The 9,830-nt window shown below is 34.8% G+C and overlaps 1 pseudogene; it reads left to right on the top strand.

Annotated features, from left to right (window-relative positions):
* Window positions 1-2,179: 2,179 nt before the first annotated feature.
* LOC137834328 (heat stress transcription factor A-6b-like) lies at window positions 2,180-2,893 on the top strand (annotated as a pseudogene).
* Window positions 2,894-9,830: the final 6,937 nt, after the last annotated feature.

The raw sequence follows: 9,830 nt of genomic DNA, 5'->3' as shown, positions 1-9,830 counted from the left end.
AATTTGATTTCCCTTTAGAAATAATATAAATAGTTTTCACAAGGTATAAAACTTTTTCTTGAAGAGTTTTACAATTTTTACAACAACTTGAATCACAATTGCAAGAAGTGTTTTTATAAATCAGTTCAAGATTTTTGAAATCAACATTTGTATTACTCAAATCATTTTCCAAAACTATGATTTTCTCATTCAACTTGTTGTTTTCACTTTTCAATTGGTAATTTAAAAGGGCTAATCTTTTAGCTTCTTCATGAGTTTCTTGGAAAGCATTTAAAAGTTGAAAATAATTTTTACAATTGTTGGAAGAAGATGCACTTACTTGGTTCGATCCAGATCCTTCTTTTGTCATAAGACAAACCTCCTTTCTGGATTGTGAAGAGAAAGATTCAGCAGTAGATTCTTCTTTGTCCATGAAGGCACTCCTTGGATTCTTGTGATACTCTTCAAGGGTATTCCACATTTCTTTGGCATAATTGCATTTTGAAACCTTGAGCAATTCATTAGAGTCAAGTGCAGATACAATGATATTCTTAGCTACACAATCAAGATGTTCTCTTTCAAAAGAAACAGTTTCAGATATAGGCATGAGATAGCTATTTGTAATCATATTCCAGATTTTCTTATCTATAGATTCAACAAATTTCTTTCTTATGCACCACAGTTCATAATTCATACCACAAAACAAAGATTGTTTGTTTAAACAAGCACCTTCCCTAAAATAAAACTTTTCAGCTATTAAAAAAGATTTAGGATCAAAACTTGAATAACTTTCAAGAACCTTGCTCTTGATACCAATTGTTAGGATTGATGGCTAAAACAAGAGGGGGGTGAATTGTTTCTAGAACCTTTTCGCAAATATATGATTAAGAATGAAACTTTATCAATCAATCACAGATAAACAATAAGAAGGGCAGTTAAACAAAGATTCAGAAAACAGTTTCAATATTTTATACGGTTAAAAACACGATATAACCGGTTATTTATGTTACAGAGACAAAAGCAGTTTGTAAGGCATGAATATCAACCGGTTGAAAATACAAAATAACCTGTTGTTTATGACAGCATATCAAATATCAAACAGATTATAATAAAGAGTTAAGAGATAGAGAGATTCACACAAACAGATTATACTGGTTCACTCAATCCCAGAGCTACATCCAGTCCTCAGTCAAACCATTGAGTATTTCACTATGTAATCAATCACAAATTACAACAACACACACCACAAAGAGGTGATTTTGAATCCCACAAAGCCTACTCACCCTCTTTGCACCAGCACACACCTCAAGCAAGAATCACACTAACTTTATAGGATTTTACAACAACGTTTACAGAATGTAATTTGAACAATTATAGAAACTAAGAAAGGGTAGAAAACACCTGGATTACAAAATACCAAAAACCCTATGATCAGTTCTTGAATCACAACAAAGCTCAAAAGAAATCTTGCTAAACTTGGAAAACTTCTTTTAACAAACAGTTGGTAATCTCTCAAATCGATCTCAAATCAAAGTATAAAACTTCTCTCTTTTTCTTTTTCAAACATTTGAAGGAAGGCTATGTTTATAACCTTTGAAAAGCTACCGTTAAAGGCATATTTGAACAACTGAATCAGTTAAAACAGGTTTTCAAAATACTGTTATGAAAACTTACTTTTAATCGGTTGAAACCACGATTTAATCGGTTGAATGGTTTCAGCAGTTACACAACTAATTCAAAAAACAGTTTCAAAAACTCCTTTGTCAGCAAAGTGACAAACAACCGATTGTCTCAAAACTTTAATCGGTTGTTTTTCCCTTTGCATGGAAAAACACTTAGTTCTTTAAAACAGATTAAAACAGGCTTTTGTGTAGGAATCAAGACTGATCTTACATAAATTCTAAACACTCTAAACTACACTCAAACCAAAAGCAACAAGGCTTCAAGCTTCATCTTGAATTTGAAACATCAAAACTCCTATCTTCAACAGTTTGTACAAAAACAACAGTTTTGTTTTGATCAAATGGTGTGTAATTTTGATCCATATGAAAAATGAGACTATCATCTCATGCATTCATGTTGAAATGATGAATCTATGCCTTTTTGAACTGAGAATTGCTTGCATTGTGATTAAATGAAATTGTACGATATTATGAATAACGACAATGTATACATTCTTTTCAATATAAAGAGGTTGTGAACCACTAATGAAAACCACCACAAATGGGAGTTTGCTAACGAAGGGTTTCTTAGAGGACAAAGACATTTATTGAAGATCATAAGGAGGAGGAAGACCACTCATCAACCTCAACAACAATCTTTGGACCATTGTGTTGAAGTAAGGAGGTTTGGATTTGATGGAGAAATGGATGGGTTGAGACGTGAGAAGCAAGTTCTGATTGTGGAGCTGGTGAAGCTTAGACAACAACAACAACATAACACAAAAGACCACCTTCAATCAATGGAAAATAGGCAGAAAAAACAACAAATCATGAAGTTCTTGGCAAGGGCAATGCAAAACCCCAACTTCTTGCAAAAATTGGTGCAACAAAGGGAGTGGAGGAAAGAGTTGGAGGAAACCTTTTCCAACAAGAGAAGAAGACCTATTGATGAAGGGCATAATGATGCTGAAGAATGCTCAGGTTTAGTTAAACTTGAACTGAAGGAGTACACTGATAGGTTTATGACATAAAGCTTACTATGAACATACAAAGTGGAAGCCAAAAGAAGACTTGTGGTGAAGAACTTGAAAGTATAAATGGAGGCATTGAGGAAGTACTCTTGGAAGAACTTTTGAATGAGGGTGTTGAAGAAGATCTATTAGCATTAGAAAATGATGATAATGAAGATATAATTTTGTTGTCTCGGGAACTTGGTTGTTTAGCCTCTAAATCCTAAATAAGATTGATGCAGTGCAAGTATCACAGGGCCTAAGCAGCAGTTGTTCACAATTTTCACTTTGTAAAGCTAAAGAATGGAACATGAATGCAATGCCCATATTCATACCCTTGAAACCAAAATGCATACATTTTTAAAAAATATCTAGAACAGTTATAAGAAAAACAAATCTCGGAGACGAAGAACACGTCATCAAACCAAAAAACTAAATATCATTACAATGAGAGAAGAACATACCTGAGACTAATCAAAGACAGTGTTCCAAGAGTTGTATTCGATCCTTGAGCAGAAACCTGAGGCACAAACGTGCAAAATGCACTGTAACTCTAGCAATGAGAAATGGAGAAGTTGAAGAATCAATAGGGAAAAACGAAAATGAATATCAAATATAATAAAAGCAGAGTGAGAAATGAAGCTTTAATTCAAGGGGAAGAACAGAGAAGTTGAAGATGATTTTCTAGGACAAAAACATAGTGAGAAATGAAGCTTTAGAGGGAAGAACGGAGAGGTTGAAGATGATTTTCTAGGGCCGAGGAATGTGTAAAAACGTGAGAGAGATGAACGAAATTTTCTAAGGCTGAGAAATGTGTAAAAATGTGAGAGAGCTAAACGTTTGAAGACTGATTCACCTGTTCGTTAACCTACTTATCGGCTACCTGCACTTTGTAACCAAAATAGGGCTCTGGAGTTCATACCACCCGGCGATTCATCAAAAGTCTAAACTAGTCGGACTTGCTTGAATCGATACGCTTACCAAAATTCTCTATCTATTCAATTTATTTTGTTGTAAATTCTTCCCCCGGCCTAGTAGTGGAGCTTGAACCTCGCCCTACGTCGATTGAGATCTTTCCTTGTGCGGTACAAGTCCATTTTGCTCTTGAGGGAATACCCCGTTCATCGAAACTTCTGTTGAATCAAGTGTATTCAGGCTTTGAAGAATCCAAATCCATTGAGTTTGATGGAAGGCTGGATGTGCTTGTTGTTGTTGAGGTGTATTAGAATAGGATCTAGGGTAGATAATTTGTGTTAATCCACTCTTGATTGAATCCAAAGCTTAAGCATTTTCAAACCTTTTTAATAGAAAGTGTTTTTCAAACTAAGTGAAAAACAACCTGTTGTTTTGTCAAAACAACCGATTGTTTTATACTTAGGTGTTTTGAGAAAGGTTGAAAACTGTTTTTGATGGTTGACTTGCTGTCAAACCAAAACAACCGATTGATTCGAGCATTCAACCGATTGTTTGTTTTGGGACCATAATAGAAAATTGTTTTGTGCTTTGACCGAACTTTAAATGATTTTATAACTGAATACGCTCCAGTTTTAAATGCTTTGACCAGTCTTTGAAAGCAATAAATAGTTTGTTAAGCTTTTGTAACAAAAAAGAACTAAGATTAAATCATAGAAAAACATATTTGAGTTTTTCACTGATTTTTCTTTTTCAAGAGTTGAAGATTGCTTTGATCAAGAGAGTGTGGAATAGGATTTTCATCTTGTATTGATTTTAGATCATTTCTATAACAAGTGTAGTCCTTTTGTACTTTGTGTAAACTCTGTTGTGTGAGGCTGAGAAGTGTTGTATGTTCTTGAGGTTGTCAAGATCAACATTCCTGGTGGTGTATGTCCTAAGCCAAAGGAAGTGTGTGTCTTGAGGGGATCAAGGTCACTTCTTCGGTGGTGTTTGTAAGTAATCTAGGTTTGATTGCTTAGTGGATTCCCCTAGTGGTTTCTAGGAAGACTAGATGTAGCTCTTGGTTTAAGAGTGAACTAGTATAAAGTGTGTGTGCAATATCTCTATCCCTTGAACTCTTTAATTTCAGTTTATATTTGTTAACTGGTATAAACAACCAATTGTTTTTCTGGTGCTGTGCTAAATTGCTTTGTGTTTTTGGCAAACTGAATTCTGAATCAAGTTTTCTCAAAGGAATTTCATTCTAGACTAAAAAGTTTGGGAAAAACCTCTTTAAACCATTCACTCCCCCTCTAGTTTAAAGCCATACATTCTAGCAATTGGCATCAAGAGCTTGGTTCTTGAAATTTATTCAAGTGTGATCCTAAAACTGTTTTTATATGGCTGATAGATTACCTTTTGGAGAAGGTGCTTCAATCAATAGACCACCTCTGTTTTGTGCTTTGAATTGCCAGTTTTGGAAAGTTAGAATGAAAATCTTTGTTGAATCTCTTGACAAAGGTATTTGGGATGCAATTGAAAATGGCCCCTTTGTTCCAAAATTTGAAAAAAGATGGATCTTCCATTGAAAAACCTTGGTCTCAATGGACTGATTCTGAAAGCAAGAAGGCCAAATTTGATTGCATTGCTAAAAACATAATAACTTCTGCCTTGAATTCAAATGAATTTTTCAGGGTCTCTCAATGCAAATCAGCAAAGGAAATGTGGAACACCTTGGAGGTAACTCATGAAGGTACCAATGAGGTGATAAGAGCCAGAAAGCATGCTCTAATCCAAGAGTATGAAATGTTCAGAATGCTCAAGGGTGATACTATTGCTGAAGTTCAAAAGAGGTTCACTCACATCATCAACCACCTTATGAGCCTTGAGAAAACCTTTGAAAAAGAAGAGCTAAACATCAAGATCCTCAAATGTCTTGATAAATCTTGGCAACCTAAGGTAACTGCTATATCTGAATCAAAAGATCTAACATCATTGAGTATGACTTCTTTGTTTGGTAAGCTTAGGGAACATGAGTTGGAGATGAATAGACTCAATGTTCAAGAAAGTGAAGACAAACATGTAAGGAGTATTGCCTTAAAAGCTGTCAAGGACTAAAACAAACAAGAATTCAGTGATGAAAGTGATGAAGAGAACCTTAGTTTGCTATCTAGAAAGTTTAGAAAATTCTTGAAAAGGAACCGCAACAAAGACACCAACAAAGAAAGGTATGGAAAAAAAATCCAATGATTTTAATTCTAATAACTATACTTGTTTTGGTTGTGGTGAGCAAGGGCACATAAAGGCAGATTGCCCAAATAAAGAAAGAAAAGAGAAGAAGACAAGCTACAAAGAAAAGAAGGGAAAGTCAAAAAGGGCATACATAGCTTGGGATGCGAATGAAGTCTCCTCATCAATCTCATCATCAAGTGAAGAAGAAAAGACAAACATATGCTTGATTGCAGAAGGAGATGATGAGTCATGCAACTCAAGTGATGTAAGTTCATGTGCTTCTCTAAATGTTGAAAATTATAGTGAATTGTTTGAAGCTTTTCAAGAAACACATGATGAAGCTAATAAATTGGTTCTTTCAAACAACCGATTAAAAGAGCTTAACAGCTGGCTTGAAAAGAGAGTTAAGGCACTTGAAGAAGAGCTGGAAAAATCAAAAAGTGATTTTGAAAATCTAGAAACTCATTGCAAAAACTCTCTTGCAAGTGTGACACTTTCATTTGTGAAAATTGTGAAAATCTTGAAAAGAAAGTGCATTATCTTGTTAGTACTATGGATAAGCTTTCAAAAGGAAAATCCATTTTTGAGAATGTCTTGGCATCTCAAAACTGTGTTTTTAGAAGAGCTAGATTAGGTTTTAATCCACAAAACAAGCAAGATAAGTTTTCAAAGAATTTTTCAAAACAACTAGTAAAACAACCGATTGTTAAGTCGAAACAACCAGTTGTTACATGCTTTTATTGCATGAAGAAAGGCCATTATGTTAGATTCTGCAAAATAAGGAAATATTTTGTTCCCAGAGACTTTATGAAATGGATTCCCAAAGGTTGTGAGGTTTCAAATGATAAATATAAACGAAATGGACCCACATTTGTAAGGGGACCAAACCTTGTTGCTTGTATTCATGTTTATGCATGGAATCTAGAAGAACATGAGGCACTGAGTCATCTGATTAGGTTCTTGGAAGGAAAAGATTAACATTGAAGCTGAATCAATGTTATGTATCAGTCCAAGGTTCTCAAATAGTCAAAAGAGACTTCTTGATCACAAACCAATGACTCATTGAAGGAACTTCATAAAGGATAAAACCTTCCTTATCTCTATTTGTAATTCTTTTTAAAATTCATATTCATGCTTAATATCTCTTGTTAAATTTTCAATTTCATCTACATTGAATCCTATCTGCTAATTCTTAATAATTCAAAATTTGTTTTGCTGCTGCAAAAAAACAACTGATTGATTGTTTCCTCTCTGACAGCACTGTGAAAGAATGGATTTAATTCTTTTTTGAATTCTGTCTGTTTCAGATCTCAATTATGAAAGAATCATTAGTCAATAAAGCAGTGTTGAAAGATGATCACGTTCTAGAGGAAGTTACAACATGTCATAAAGGAATATATTCCAAAATCTTGAAAATTTAAGAGCCTTTATGACTAGTCAAAGATCACATGTGATGACCATGTGATTTTCTGCTTTTTCTAACGTTTTCTGTGCAGGTCTTGGTCAAGTCTTTTCTCTTTGAAGACTGAAACCCACTCACATCAATTGAATGCAGTTTGGTTTTGTTTCTCTTTAAATTTTTGATGCAACTGTTCTCTCTCACAAAAACAATCAATTGAGCCATCTCTTGCAACATCTCTTGCTCTCTTTGTGTGAGTCTTCTTTGCCTCTTTTTCTGTTATCATGGAATCAACTCCTCCTACATCAAAGAGGGTCAAAACTAGAGTTGTGAGGTCTGGAGGGAGACTAGAGGGCTGGTTTTCTGGAGTCAATGAACTCATTGAAAAGTATCGTTTTGAAACTAGCACAAAGGTGATCAACAACCTCGAAGTTGTTTCCGTTGATTGGCTGAAAAGCCAAAAGCTAGACAGTGTGAGGAAGCTGCTTAAGGACTAGTTGCTGAGAAGGTTCTTGGAGATGAAGGGAAACATATATCCTGACTTGATTCGGGTGTTCTACACCAATCTCAAGTTTGAGGGAAACAATCTTGTTTCTCATGTGAAGGGAGTTGACATGGAGATCACTCATGATGTGTGGACTGCTATAGCTGGCCTAAAATATGCTGGTCTAAGAATCAACAAGGGAAATCTTGGAGTAGTGGAGGATTTTAACAAAGTCCAATACTACAAGAGTTTCTTGAAGAATCAAAATTCCCAAGTGAGAACTTGTTCGGTTAGAGGCTTAAAGCTAGATGAAAGGGTGTTTGCTCTTATTGTAACTTGGATTCTTACTTCAAGTGGGAGCAACCATTCTGTCCTAACAGAAGAAGACCTTGTATATATATACTGCATCATGAAGAAGATCAAGATCAACTAGATCCACATCATTAAAGAACACATGCAAAAAGCCATGAGGTTAAGTGATTACCACTATCCATATGATGTTTTAATCTCTAAATTCTTGCTCTATTTTGAAGTGAATCTTGAAGATGAGACATCTGAGTTGGTTAAGTCAACACAAGAGATGAACAATGGCTCTCTTAGCAAGATGGGATTCACCAAAATAAATGGAAATGGGTGAGCAAAGAAGGTGATCATGGTGCTTCATCAAGTGCTATAGCTGTTGATTTTGATGAACAAGATCAAGCTGCTGACATGGATTTTCACCATGAAGTACATCCTGAAACCAATTTAGGTGTTGGAACCAGTGCAGGGAATCAAGGAGATGAAATTCCATCCATGTCTTCTTTTGAAAGATACATGGTGAATAGGCTTGATGGTTTTGCCGAGAATCAAAGGAATCTTCATGATTTATGTGTGAGCAACTTCCATAGTATAGACAACAGATTCAACAGCATGGATACACGGTTTATGACCTTGGATGAACAGATAGAAGTTGTTCAGAATCAAATTTTTGAACTCCAGTATGGCAAGGATGATTAAAGGAAACACAACTGGTTGAATTCACGAAACAACCGATTGTTTTTGGCCCTATATCAGTTTAAGAGCTTTTGTTTTAAATTTCTGTATAATCTGGAACAATTATCTTTTTATCTCTTCTTTTTGTCTATTTGTGAAGACAAATAGGGGGAGATTTTATGTTGTGTTGTCTTTTATTTTCTTTTTTTTTCCTGCAAACTCTATGTTGTGTTTGAGTGTTTAAGTAAACCTTATTTCTGCTGGTTTTAATGTTGCTGATATACTGTTTCTGTTTTTGCTCTAACCTTCTATCAAAAATAGTGTGCTTTGCTTAAATTTTGTTTTGCAGGAACTGCTTCAGATTCAATCAAATCCAACACAAGCAACCAGTGATTTGTCTTCATCAAATAGGGGGAGATTATTGAATCAAGTGTGTTCAAGCTTTGAAGAATCCAAATCCTTTGAGTTTGATGGAAGGCTGGATGTGCTTGTTGTTGTTGAGGTGTATTAGAATAGGATCTAGGGTAGATAATTTGTGCTAATCCACTCTTGATTGAATCCAAAGCTTAAGCATTCTCAAACCTTTTTAATTGAAAGTGTTTTTCAAACTAAGTGAAAAACAACCTGTTGTTTTGTCAAAACAACCGATTGTTTTATACTTAGGTGTTTTGAGAAAGGTTGAAAATTGTTTTTGATGGTTGACTTGCTGTCAAACCAAAACAACTGATTGATTCGAGCATTCAACCGATTGTTTGTTTTGGGACCATAACAGAAAACTATTTTGTGCTTTGACTGAGCTTTAAATGATTTTATAACTAAATATGCTCCAGTTTTAAATGCTTTGACCAGTCTTTGAAAGCAATAAATAGTTTGTTTAGCTTTTGTAACAAACAAGAACTAAGATTAAATCATAGAAAAACATATTTGATTTTTTCACTGATTTTTCTTTTTCAAGAGTTGAAGATTGCTTTGAGATTGCTTTGATCAAGAGAGTGTGGAATAAGATTTTCATCTTGTATTGATTTCAGATCATTTCTGTAACAAGTGTAATCCTTCTGTACTTTGTGTAAACTCTGTTGTATGAGGCTGAGAAGTGTTGTGTGTTCTTGAGGTTGTCAAGATCAGCATTCTTGGTGGTATATGTCCTGAGCCAAAGGAAGTGTGTGTCTTGAGGGGATCAAGGTCACTTTTTTGGT

Source organism: Phaseolus vulgaris, chromosome 5, assembly GCF_000499845.2.
Source record: "Phaseolus vulgaris cultivar G19833 chromosome 5, P. vulgaris v2.0, whole genome shotgun sequence".
In the NCBI taxonomy this organism is placed as follows: domain Eukaryota; kingdom Viridiplantae; phylum Streptophyta; class Magnoliopsida; order Fabales; family Fabaceae; genus Phaseolus; species Phaseolus vulgaris.
This window is presented reverse-complemented; position numbering and strand designations above follow the sequence as displayed.